This window comes from Pongo abelii, chromosome 3, assembly GCF_028885655.2.
Source record: "Pongo abelii isolate AG06213 chromosome 3, NHGRI_mPonAbe1-v2.0_pri, whole genome shotgun sequence".
Lineage (NCBI taxonomy): Eukaryota > Metazoa > Chordata > Mammalia > Primates > Hominidae > Pongo > Pongo abelii.
Genome location: NC_071988.2, coordinates 107,858,912 through 107,871,235, shown reverse-complemented (window position 1 = coordinate 107,871,235; position 12,324 = coordinate 107,858,912). Strand labels below are relative to the sequence as shown.

The window sequence follows — 12,324 nt, the reverse complement described above, 5'->3', positions numbered from 1 at the left end:
TTTTGGGGGTCTGTTTTTGGAGACTGAGTGTGCTATCTTATTTATTACACTTCAATTACATCACTAATTCATATTAGTTTATCAGTTTAGTCAAGGATTTTGAGGTCCCAAAACATATGAAACAAATGAGTTTTGATGGCGGAGAAAAGATCAGCCTTTGGGTGGGGAGTGGGTGACATTGGGATGAAGACGGACAGCCAGGATGTAGGAGGAGAGCAGCGCCTACTTTGAGGTACTTGAGTCTATAATTAGTTATCTATTACTGCATAAATAATTATCCCAAGACTTACTGGCTTAAAGTGGCAGTCATTATTTAGCTCACAATTAACGTATGGCATCAGTGTGGTGGTTGTCCTGGCTTAGCTGGGTTTACTCATGAGTCTGTAGTCATCTGCTGCTTCTGGATAAGTTATTGGGTCAGCTAGGGGTTGGCTGGTCCTGTATGGCTTCCCTCAGATGTCAGGTGGCTGTTGGCTAGAGTATCTTGGTTCTCCTCCAGTGGCCTCCACATAACACTGGACTGAAAAGTGCTGGCTTCAAGTTTCCAGGTGCAGCAAGAGAACAAGCCCGAATGCGCAAACACTTTTCAAGCCTCTGCTTCATCTTTGCTAATGTCACATTTGGCCGGTCCTGTGGTCAAACCCAGATTCAAAAGGTATCTCTTGATGGGAGGAGCTACACTGCCACAGGGAGGGAAAGAATCTGAGGTTATTTTTACCACTTACTCTAGGATTCTAGGCTGAGGTGAGGACTGCAGTTTGAAGATGATGGAAGAGAGAGGTGCAGAAATGGGGAAAGGTGTGCAGTACCGATCATCTTTGTCTACTTCACAGCCTTTCTGGGGCTGTCCTAACATGGTCTCCATGCCATTGTGTAGTGCAAAGAACTCTGGAGGTATCCACAGGCAGATTCAGAAACCACAGTTAGCATCAAAAATCACTGGGAGAGGGAAAAACTAATAGAAGAAAGGAGTGTGGGTGATTAGAGACACATATCATAAGACAATTTTAAAATGTTGCCCAAGACAGCCTTAAGTATTATTTCAACTCAATCCAGTAATCTAGTTCTGATATTACCCTCCCAATATCTGGATGGGAAAATTGGGTAAGGGGATATTATCCAACTCATAAAACTTTGCACAAGGGGCTTGAGGAAACCAGGAACAATGCTTATTGAAGCTGGAACTATACACTGATGAAAAGGTATCATTTCCCTTACTGTTGTGAAAAACTGGGGACATCTTACAATAGGTTCTTTTTCATCAGCTATGTCGAGAGAATAAAAGGATAATGTCTGTGGCCAATATTACTGAATTGTGCTTGCTAGAGCCTTAATGAGATGATTAATGATCTGAGCAGAGCATCATTTCAGATATGGGAGGAGGTGGGGGAATGGTGTGAGGAAGCTGCTTTTCCTTCAGTGAGCTCATCTGTCAAGGGATTGAGTTAAGAGGGCAAGTGGAGCCAAGGGAAAAACTTGCCTCATTCTCTCCCCATCTGAGCCTCCTCTCCTCTCTTATCCTCTGCTGTCATCTAGGTAGCATCAGACCTTGAGGCCTCTGAGTCCCAATTTCTCCTCAGTAAAATGAGGACAATAATCTCTCTCTCTCAGACTATTGTGCAATCTACCTTAACATCAAGGCCTAAACTTTACACCACTGAGAACTCCTTCACCTGTCATCTTTTTTATTTGTTCTTTTGATTTTATTTTAAGTTGTATTTTGAAATAATTTTAAACTTATAGAAAGGTTGAAAGATAGCAACTCCCATATACTCTTTATTCAGATTTAACAATTTTTTTTTTTTTTTTTTGAGACAGAATCTTGCTCTGTTGCCCAGGCTGGAGTGCAGTGGCACTATCTCAGCTCACTGCAAGCTCTGCCTCCCAGGTTCACACCATTCTCCTGCCTCAGCCTCCCGAGTAGCTGGGCCTACAGGCGCCTACCACCACGCCCGGCTAATTTTTTTTGTATTTTTAGTAGAGACCGGGTTTCACTGTGTTAGCCAGGATGGTCTCGATCTCCTGACCTCGTGATCCACTCACCTCGACCTCCCAAAGTGCTGGGATTACAGGCGTGAGCCACCGCACCTGGCCCAGATTTAACAATTTTTGACACTTTGTCACCTTTGCTTTATTATACTCCTTCTTTCTCTCTCTACGCACTCACACTCTTTTATGAACTATTTTAGATAGCTTGCAATCATTCCCTCTTACCTCTTAGTCCTTTATTGTGTATTTCCTAAGGAAAAAAGGTATCTTCTTACATTACCATAGTACAGTTGTCAAATTTATAAAATTTAACATTGAAACAATACTTTTTCCACTCCATACTCCATAATCTAATTTGCAAATTACCCTAATCCTGTCTGTTATGGCATTTTCCCCTTCCAGTACAGAATCCTGCATTGCAATTGACCTTCTCATGTCTTCAGTACCCACATCTGGAAGATTTCCTTAGCTTTTCATTATCTTTCATAACATTGATATTTTCAAATACAAGACGGCTATATGATAGAATGTTCATCACTTTGGGTTTGTCTGATGTTTCTTGATGATTAGGCTCAGATTGTGCCTTTCTCGCTCCATAAGACATCAGTGATTTGTCCTTCTCAGAGTACTGTGTTTCAGGCACATAGTGTCTGTCTGCCCCTCACTGGTGTTGTTAATTCAATCACCTCATCAAGGTGGTGTTTGGTTTCTCCACCATATAGTTACCATTTCCCTCTTTCAACCACTATACAATCTGTGGGGAGACACTTTGCGACTGTGTACATCTCCTGCTCCTCATCTAACTTTTCCCCCTGGACTTTGCATCCACAGATAATTCTTTTCTGAATGAATCTTTATTATGATAATTGCAGAGTTTTCTTTGCCTGACCTCATGCCATATTTTTACCTTTCTTTTTCCACAGTTAGTTAGAACCTGGCACCCAAAAACATAATCACATTATTCATTTTCTCAATATTATGATACCCAAAAAGTAGTTTCACAATTTCTATGCCCATATCTCAATGAAAAATAAACTTACTAGAAAAAGTTCAAGATTTGTTTGCAGTTCTTTTGTTCCCTAGATTGTGGGTATATTGTCAAAATCATGTGATCAAAATTACTTGCATTTCTTTTCTTTTTCTCTTTCCTCCGTGTGGTAGTTATCCTTCTCTACTCCCCAGTGTGGTTATGCATGTATGTATGTATGTATGTATGTATGTATGTATGTATGTGTTTTAGAGATTGGTCTTGCTGTGTTGCCCTGGCTGGAATGCAGTGGCTATTCACAAGTATGATAATTACCCAGTACAGTCCAAACTTCTCACCTCAAGTGATCCTCCTGCCTCAGCCTCCCGAGTAGCTGGGACTACAGGTGGGTACCACCACACCCAACTTTCCATGTGATTATTTAATAAAATACAGTTAATTTGTGACTGTGTCTATTCAGTTTTAGGGTTTTCTCCTCCCCAACATCATCTCCCCAAATCTAAAATTTATGGCCTACCATATTAGTTGGCCTGGGCTGCCACGACAGAATACCACAGATTGGGGGGCTTAAATAACAGAATTTTATTTTTCACTTCTCAGGTGGCTGGAAGTTCACAATAAAGGTGCCAGGAGGGTTGGTTTCTGGTTAGGCCTCTTTTCCTGGCTTGCAAATGGCTGCCTTTCACTATGTCCTCACGTGGCCTTTTCTCTATGTGTGAACTCTGTTGTCTTTTTCTCAGCTTATAAGGACAATAGTTCTATTGAATTAAGGCCCTACCCTTGAGGCCCATGTAACTGTAATTACCTCTTTACAGACCTGATCTCCAAATACAGTCAACGGAGTTGAGGGGTTCAACAAATGAATTTTGCAATGGCACTGTTCAGTCCATACCATCTACTGTCTTTCCAGCTTTCTCATTCTTTCTCCGATGAAGCTCTTGGAACTTCTTTTGAAACTCATTGAGACTCCTGATTCCTTTTGGTTTATTTCCTTCCTTGTTAACTATTTGCATATTCATTCTTTCACAATTCATCTGATCATTCATTAATTTACTTATCCAAATATTATTTATTAAACACCTATTAAGGATAATGCACTTTGCTAGACATAAGAGATACAGTGGTGAGGAGGAAAACTGAAAAAGGATATGTTCCTAGGGCTTAGAGTCAACTGAGGGAGTCTGAGATTAATCAAAAAGTTAAAAATTATATTTAAAAAATTTTAAACATATAAAATTACACTACAATTGTGCTCCCAAGAATATACATATAAGAAAGTGTAAGAGGAGGGAACTGATCAATTTAGTGTGGTTGGGGACGGCATCTCCAGTAAGATGATCTTCATGCTGGGATCTAATGGAAGGCTAAGGGTTAAGTGGGGGAAGAAGAAAAAAGTAAAAGAGAGGTGGGGGTAATAGGGAAATTATGGTGACCCAAACCAAAAACCAGAAAGTCCTCCTGAGCTCTCTTCCTTGCTTCCCAGCATCTAATCTGCCACCTAGTCCTATTCATCCAACCTTGTAAATATCTCTTATCTGGCATATCTTACTACACATAACCACTTATTTAATTCAGACTCCTGACTGCTCTCTCTTAGACTTCTACAGGAGCCTCTTAAATATACTCCCCCCTGCTTTCTGTCTTACTGCCTTTAAATTTATTCTGTGTAGTACACAAGAGACCGGTGCACTATATTCTGTGTTATAAGAAACAATGTGGGCTTTGGAGCAGAAGCAGCTCTGTCACTTAGTTATATGTCTTTCTGCAAGTAACTTAATTTCTCTGTTTCAGTTTTTTTAAATCTGTAAAATAAACATAATAATATCCACATTTTGTCTGGTTCACATAAAGATTAGATAGATGTCAAAAATGTGCTCAAGCATAATGCCTGGTCTAGCATCGTAATGGGTAGCATTAAATTATGTGCTGGGTGTTGTGCTAACTGCTTAATGTGTACTACCTCATTTATCTTTGGGTAGATTTTATTATCCCCATTTTCCAGATGATAAAATGATTACAACTTGCACAGGGTCACAAAATGAGTAAAGTTTCAAGGAATTCAAGCCTAGTCATTTGGCCTCCATTAACACCTGCTGTTAACCACACAACCACAACTACTAGGAGAGACAGGATGAGAAAGTAAGAACGTTATGAAAGCTTGCCTCCATTCTTAGCTGCTAGATGAACTTGGACAAGTTATTTAGTTTTCAGCATCAGTTATCTGCAAAATGAGGATAATAATACTTGCTTGTAATGTGATAATGGGAGTTAAATAGAATGAATTATATAAAGTGAATGGCGCCCATTAGCACTCAATAAAGGATATTTATTCTTGTTATTTCTAGGTTAAAAATATAATCCTTTAGCCACTACGTTTAAACATCCTGTTAAATTCCCTCGGCTTCAAGGATAAAGCCCACACTCCTTATCATGGAATACCAAGCCTCCATTACTTGCTTCCTTCCCTCATCTTCCAGCTTGAGCTTTAATAATAAAACCGCTGTGGTTCCCCCAAAGTGCATTGCTCTCCCATAAATCTCTGCCTTTGGAAGCCTGCTCTCTTGGCCTGGAAAACTGTCCTTCCTTCTCTTGCTCCTATTCCAACATTTGTCTTCTGGCTAACTCTTATTCTTTAATCTTTGGATCTTCCCTTCCCCCTCTTCTTTTATAAATCCCTCAATCATAGAAAGGATGTCCTTTCTCAGATGCTGTTGTAAGTGTGCGTACATCCATGTAATCTCATTTCACGATTGTTTACTGATCTTTTTTCCCTGCTAGACTGTGAGCTGTTAGAGGGTAGAGACTTTAATTTTGATATTCCAAGACTTAGCAGGGTAGGCAGGCAATGAATGCTTGATGTGTGAGGACTAAACGCAATAATTAGAGGTATAGAATCTGGTTCTTAGCAGGTGTTCAATAAATATTGTCCAATGTTTTAATAATTTTTGTATATTTATTATAAATTCCATTTTAATAATATTTATTATTTATTAATTATAGTGTGATGTTTGCAGCTTAGCGCTCTTTCTGCCCTGTTTCCTTGAACATATTTCAGAATTTGCACGTTTCATGAAGTCTGTCTAGTTTGTTCCATATTCTTACTTATCAGTAGAAGTAATTATAAAGTGATTCTGCATTCTCCTTGCTTTTGTTATTATCCTAAAAGTTTCCAGTTTTTGGATTTTTTTTTAAGCACACTCATGATCAATTGCAGTGTCTTTTGTTAAGTTGTTAACTGACCTAAAATATGGGCATTTCAACTAATTCAAGCTGAGAAGAATCGGTGAGGATTCTGCAGAAAAGACATAAAGAAATAAACATGACAATCAACACAAAGAAAGTTGGAAATCCTTTTAGAGGGGTACGGTTTGCCAATGTGACAACATCTTCTCTTTTGACAAAGATTCAGTGCTGGCAGCCCCTGCTGGGGAGACGGTAGAAGAGGAAGAGCGGAACTACAGGGACACAGTTTAAATGTTTTGACAGCTTAGTCAAAGAAGTGAATTGCTGCAGGCATTTGCACATTTAACCCCTGCTGTGACAGCTGCAATTCTTTCTCTCTGTCTAAATCCTACGATCAGCTCTTTGGAAAGCTAAATGTTGTATGCCTAACACAAAAAATAAATGAAAAAAAAGAGAAAAAAATTAGGAGCCAGAATGGAATATACTCAAATCTCTGTTAGGTGGCAGTGATTTATCTTAATTTTCTTACTTTCATTTTTCATTAGCCATAACCTAGAGTGCTAGAATTCTGTGCCTGATTCTCTTGGGCCTCATGTGTAAAATTTCAACAACACATTCTGGCAGGGTGAACAGTTTTAATGGTGAGGAATATGATTATGATATGCTTCAATTTAGTTCCAAACTTTACTGAGCTAGTCCTTCATAATTCATAGATGCTTCTGCTCATTTTTGTCAAAACAGTGCTTATGGGAAGAGGCAAGTCAATCAACAATTTCTCATTGTTGGAATAAGGCATTTTTTTTAGAACGGCAAGAGCTCTGTGTCTTTGTCTCTGATTCTATGTCCTTTTCTTCCTCCCTCTGCATCCCCCCCACCATCCTTCAAATCATGGCACATAACTAGAAAAAGAGCAAGATGAAAAGGAAAAGAGGAGTGTGGTATTTGGGGCATTGACTTAAAACAGCATTTCATTCTACAAGCAAGATTTATGTTGGTGGACTATTGTTTGAAATGAAATCCAGTAGCACTAAGTTTTTGGCAACATTAAAAAAATCTCATCTCACAATTCATAATCACCTACTGCTCTATTAGGTGCAGGGAAGAATTTAAGAGATATAAAACAATGTCTGCATGCCCTGTTCCCCTACAAATGATCTAGGCAGGAGTGTAGAATTCAGGAATTAAAATGCCTATTTTAAAATTTATGAAGCTTGTAAGAGTTTTCATGGATAAACAAGGCCAACATGAAATCATTTAAAATGTATCCTCTTTTTGAAATGTTGTACTTCATTGTATTAAAAAATGAATTATAAATTTCTTGAAAAGTTTGATTTCTAATAAACTGCAGTGTTTTCCCTGGTCTTGTATTACTGTTATTCTTTCCAGTGGCTTTTCCTTTAGAATTACTAAAATCCCATTATTTACTCCTACTTGACTTTAAAACAGTTAAGAAAAATAACTCAAAGTGCTGAGAATTTAGAGAAATCAAGCAGTCCAGAGTTAAATAGAAAGTATGCATTGTTTTGCTTGTCAGATTGGCAGTTTCCATTAGATGATTTCATGGGGTTAATTTGAATTTCTTGCCTTCTTAAAATTGTAAGACAACTACATTCTTAGGCACCTGTTTCTAGCAGTACATACTTGCCTTTAAATCTCTTTTCATTGTAATGGACTAAGTGGTTGCTCAGCCTAGAGAACAAGTAAATCTCTGTAAGCACTTAACTCACTACTGGGGAAACATTTCTGGAACAGTTCATTATGTGTCACAGCTAGGGTCAACACTCAAATAATGGATGAGAACAATACCAAATATTTTTAGTGGAGACTAAGAGGTAAGCAAGAAGAATTGCATGGCTACGTGGTGTAGAAACAGAATTTTAGAGGATGGGAATAATAGTGGCAATGGTTTTTTTTTTTTTCTTTTTTTCTTCCACTTTCACAACTTTCAGTTAAAAATCTGTGGCCATGTTGGGGCTCAAAAAACAATACCCCAAAGTACGGTGCTTTGGTATGCTGATTGGTGCTTTAAACTCAAGGAGATTAGAAGGCCTCTGAAGCAAGGTCTCTCTGATTTTCTCCTGCCCTCCTGTCTCTCACTTCACTTTCTCCCCCAAGCAAATCATAGAAGCTAGAATTCCTCTTCCCCAAGGTAAGCCATAGAAACTAGAACTTCTTTCCTCCAAAGACAGCTACAAAACCTAGAAATATTATTCTAACCTTCCACTGGTTTCCTGTTTAGGAAGGAATTTGCAATATAGAAATTCTCTGACTTGCTTTGTCTGATTGTAGGTCATAAGATCCTCATTCTAGAGAGGTCTTGTCCTATACCTGGGTTCAAGGAAAGCTACACAGAAAGGCCAAGAAGAATCTGAATGGACAGCCTTGTTGGTTTTCCCACATCATTCTGTTACTGTTAGATCATTCCCTTTTTGTCTAATCATATTTCTACATGGCTGGCCATTCTTTATCAAATCTAAGCATAGCAATGGACAGTTTTCCCTGGGTCTTTCAGTCTTCATTTCTGAAGTCCCGTGTGTCACATAACACTTTGATTAAATAAATTTGTTATGCTTTTCTCTTAACCTGTCTTTTGTTGCAAGAATGACAGCTGTAACCCCTATGATGGATGAGGAAAGGTATCACCTTTTCCACTCCTACAGCCTCAAAACTGTCTCTAATAAATTGAACTCCAGCAGGGGTTATGGAAATTGAATGTTAAAGTCCTTGGCTACAAATTTTATCATCTTTAATTCCAAATGTTCTTTTCTTCATTTTGTGCCAGGGTGGGAGGGAGTATTTACAAAGATTCCTGAAGAACTGTCAAAAGGTGTTCATTTCACTCACGTCTGTGTGAAGAGACCACCAAACAGGCTTTGTGTGAGCAATAAAGCTTTTTAATCACCTGGGTGCAGGCGGGCTGAGTCTGAAAAGAGAGTCAGTGAAGGGAGATAAGGGTGGGGTCGTTTTATAAGATTTGGGTAGGTAAAGGAAAATTACAGTCAAAGGGGGTTGTTCTCTGGTGGGCAGGGGTGGGGGTCACAAGGTGCTCAGTGGGGGAGATTTTGAGCCAGGATGAGCCAGGAGAAGGAATTTCACAAGGTAATGTCATCAGTTAAGGCAGGAACTGGCCATTTTCACTTCTTTTGTGGTGGAATGTCATCAGTTAAGGCAGGAACAGGCCATTTAAATATCACTTCTTTTGTGATTCTTCAGTTACTTCAGGCCATCTGGATGTATATGTGCAGGCCACAGGGGATATGATGGCTTAGCTTGGGCTCAGAGGCCTGACATTCCTGTCTTCTTATATTAATAAGAAAAATAAAACATAATAGTGTCGAAGTGTTGGGGTGGTGAAAATTTTTGGGGGTGGTATGGAGAGATAATGGGCGATGTTTCTCAGGGCTGCTTCAAGCGGGATTAGGGACGGTGTGGGAACCTAGAGTGGGAGAGATTAAGCTGAAGGAAGATTTTGTGGTAAGGGGTGGTATTGTGGGGTTGTTAGAAGAAACATTTGTCTTATAGAATTATTGGTGATGGCCTGGATACAATTTTGTATGAATTGAAAAAAGAACAGAATAAGACAAGGAGAAAAACGGTATTAAAGGACTAAGAATTGGGAGGACCTAGGACATCTAACTAGAGAGTGCCTAAGGAAGTTCAGCATAGCCCTGCCAGCAAAGATTATTTATTTACTTTAAGAGGGAGTTAAGAGTGGTGGTTTGGGGATAGCACCAGGAGATATCAGCTGTGGTGGTTTGGAGAAACAGTGTAAACCGGCAGTGTAAAAAGGAGCAGGGCATTTATGAGTAGTTGAGAATGGTGAATAGGAGTATGACTAAACAGAAGATAGTAGGGACAAGTTTTTTTTTTTTGGGGGGGGGTGCAGTCCAAGTTGGTCTAGTGTCTGGAATGAGACTGGGGCCTAATAAAAAGGAGCATCTATACAGGAGCTCAAATGGGCTGTACCTTGTAGCATTCCAAGGACAGGCCCGAATTCTGAGAAGGGCAAGTGGTAAAAGTATTGTCCAGTCCTTTTTAAGTTGGTGGCTGAGCTTGGTGAGGTGTGTTTTTAAAAGACCATTAGTTCACTGAATACTAAGAGCCTGAGAAACCACTTGGGTGATTTGACTAATAAAGGCTGGTCCATTACAGGACTGTATAGAGATGGGAAGGCCAAACTGAGGAATTCTGTCTGACAGAAGGGAAGAAATGACCTTGGTGGCCTTCTCAGATCCTGTGGGAAAGGCCTCTACTTATCCAGTGAAAGTGTCTACCCAGACCAAGAGGTATTTTAGTTTCCTGACTCAGGGCATGTTGAGTAAAGCCAATTTGCCAGTCCTGGGCAGGGGCAAATCCCTAAGCTTGATGTGTAGGGAAGGGAGGGGGCCTGAATAATCTCTGAGGAGTAGTAGAATAGCAGATGGAACACTGAGAAGTTATTTCTTTGAGAATAGATTTCCATGATGGAAAGGAAATCAGAGGTTCTAAGAGGCAGGCTAGTGGCTTGAACTATAGCATAGCCTGCCTTTGCTGGTGTGTTGCGATTAGTGCTGGTGGAACTGCCATCAATAAACCAAGTGTGATCTGGGTGAGGAAAAGGAAAGAAGGAAATATGGGGAAATGGGGTGAATGTCAGGTGGATCAGAGAGATATAGTCATGGGGGTCAGGTGTGGTATCAGGAATAATGTGGGAGGCCGGATTGAAGTCTGGGCCAGGAACAATGGTAATTGTGGGAGACTCAACAAAGACTGAGTACAGCTGAAGGAGCCAGGGAGCAGAAAGTATATGTGTCAGGTGTGAGGAAGAAAATAGAGTTTGGAAGTTATGAGAACTGTAGAGAGTGAGTTGAGCATAGTTTGTGATTTTAAGGGCCTCTAAAAGTATTAGGGTGGTGGTGGCCACTGCACACAGACTTGAGCGCTAGGCAAAACAGTAAGGTCAAGTTGTTTGGATAAAAAGGTTACAGGGTGCAGTCCCGGTTCTTGAGTAAGAATTCCGACTGCACAACCCTGCACTTCAGCTATGGGTAATGAAAAGGGTTGGGATGAGTCAGGGAGAGCTAGGGTGGGGGCAGCCTCTAAAGCTGTCTTCAAGGAATGGAAAAAGGAGTGGGGAAAGGATTTAGGATCTATGGGGTCAGCTAGGTTTCCTTTTGTGAGTTTATATAATGGTTTCTTTAGGATGGCAAAACCAGGTATCCAAAGTCGAAAGTATCTAACCATGCCTAGGAAGGAAAGGAGTTGTTGTTTTGTAGAAGGTGTTGGGGTTTGAGAGATCAGTTGGACATGATCGGTGGGTAAAGCACGTGTGTTTTTATGAGAATTATGCCGAGATAGGTAACAGATGAGGAAGAAATTTGGGCTTGACTAAAGTAATGGGGGCTGTCTGTGAAGCCTTGTGGCAATACAGCCCAGGTAATTTGCTGAGCCTGATGGGTGTCAGGGTCAGTCCAAGTGAAAGCAAAGAGAGGCTGGGATGAAGGGTGCAAAGGAATAGTAAAGAAAGCATGTTTGAGATCCAGAACAGAATAATGGGTTGTGGAGGGAGGTATTGAGGATAGGAGAGTATTACGGGTTTGGCACCATGGGGTGGATAGGCAAAACAATTTGGTTGATAAGGTGCAGATCCTGAACTAACCTGTAAGGCTTGTCAGGTTTTTGGACAGGTAAAATGGGGGAATTGTAAGGAGAGTTTATAGGCTTTAAAAGGCCATGCTGTAACAAGCAAGTGATAACAGGCTTTAATCCTTTTAAAGCATGCTGTGGGATGGGATATTGGCATTGAGCAGGGTAAGGGTGATTAGGTTTTAATGAGATGGTAAGGGGTACATGATCGGTCACCAAGGAGAGAGTAGAGGTATCTTATACTTGTGGGTTAAGGTGGGGAGATACAAGGGGAGGATGGGAAGGAGGCTTTGAACTGGGAGAAAAGGTGGCAATGAGGTGTGGCTGTAGCCCAGGAAGTCAGGGAAGCAGATAATTTAGTTAAAGTGTCTCAGCCTGATAAGGGAACTGGGCAGGTGGGGATAACTTAAAAGGAGTGCTTAAAAGAGTATTGCCTAAATTGGCACCAGTGTTGGGGAGTTTTATGAGGTTTAGAAGCCTGGCCATCAATACCCACAACAGTTATGGAGGCAAGGGAAACAGGTCCTTGAAAATAAGGT

The 12,324-nt window shown here is 40.3% G+C and overlaps 1 protein-coding gene across 5 annotated transcripts in view; it reads left to right on the top strand.

The window, feature by feature from the left end:
- Window positions 1-12,324, top strand: part of MAPK10 (mitogen-activated protein kinase 10) — a 587,630-nt gene that overhangs the window by 111,176 nt on the left and 464,130 nt on the right. The window contains exon 1 of one of the 5 annotated variants that reach the window (XM_009240170.4): window positions 8,288-8,309. The exons of the other annotated variants lie outside the window; for them this stretch is intronic. The gene's annotated coding sequence lies outside the window, so the exon portion shown is untranslated. Of the gene's footprint in view, window positions 1-8,287; window positions 8,310-12,324 lie in introns of those variants that run through there. 5 annotated transcript variants of the gene reach the window in all.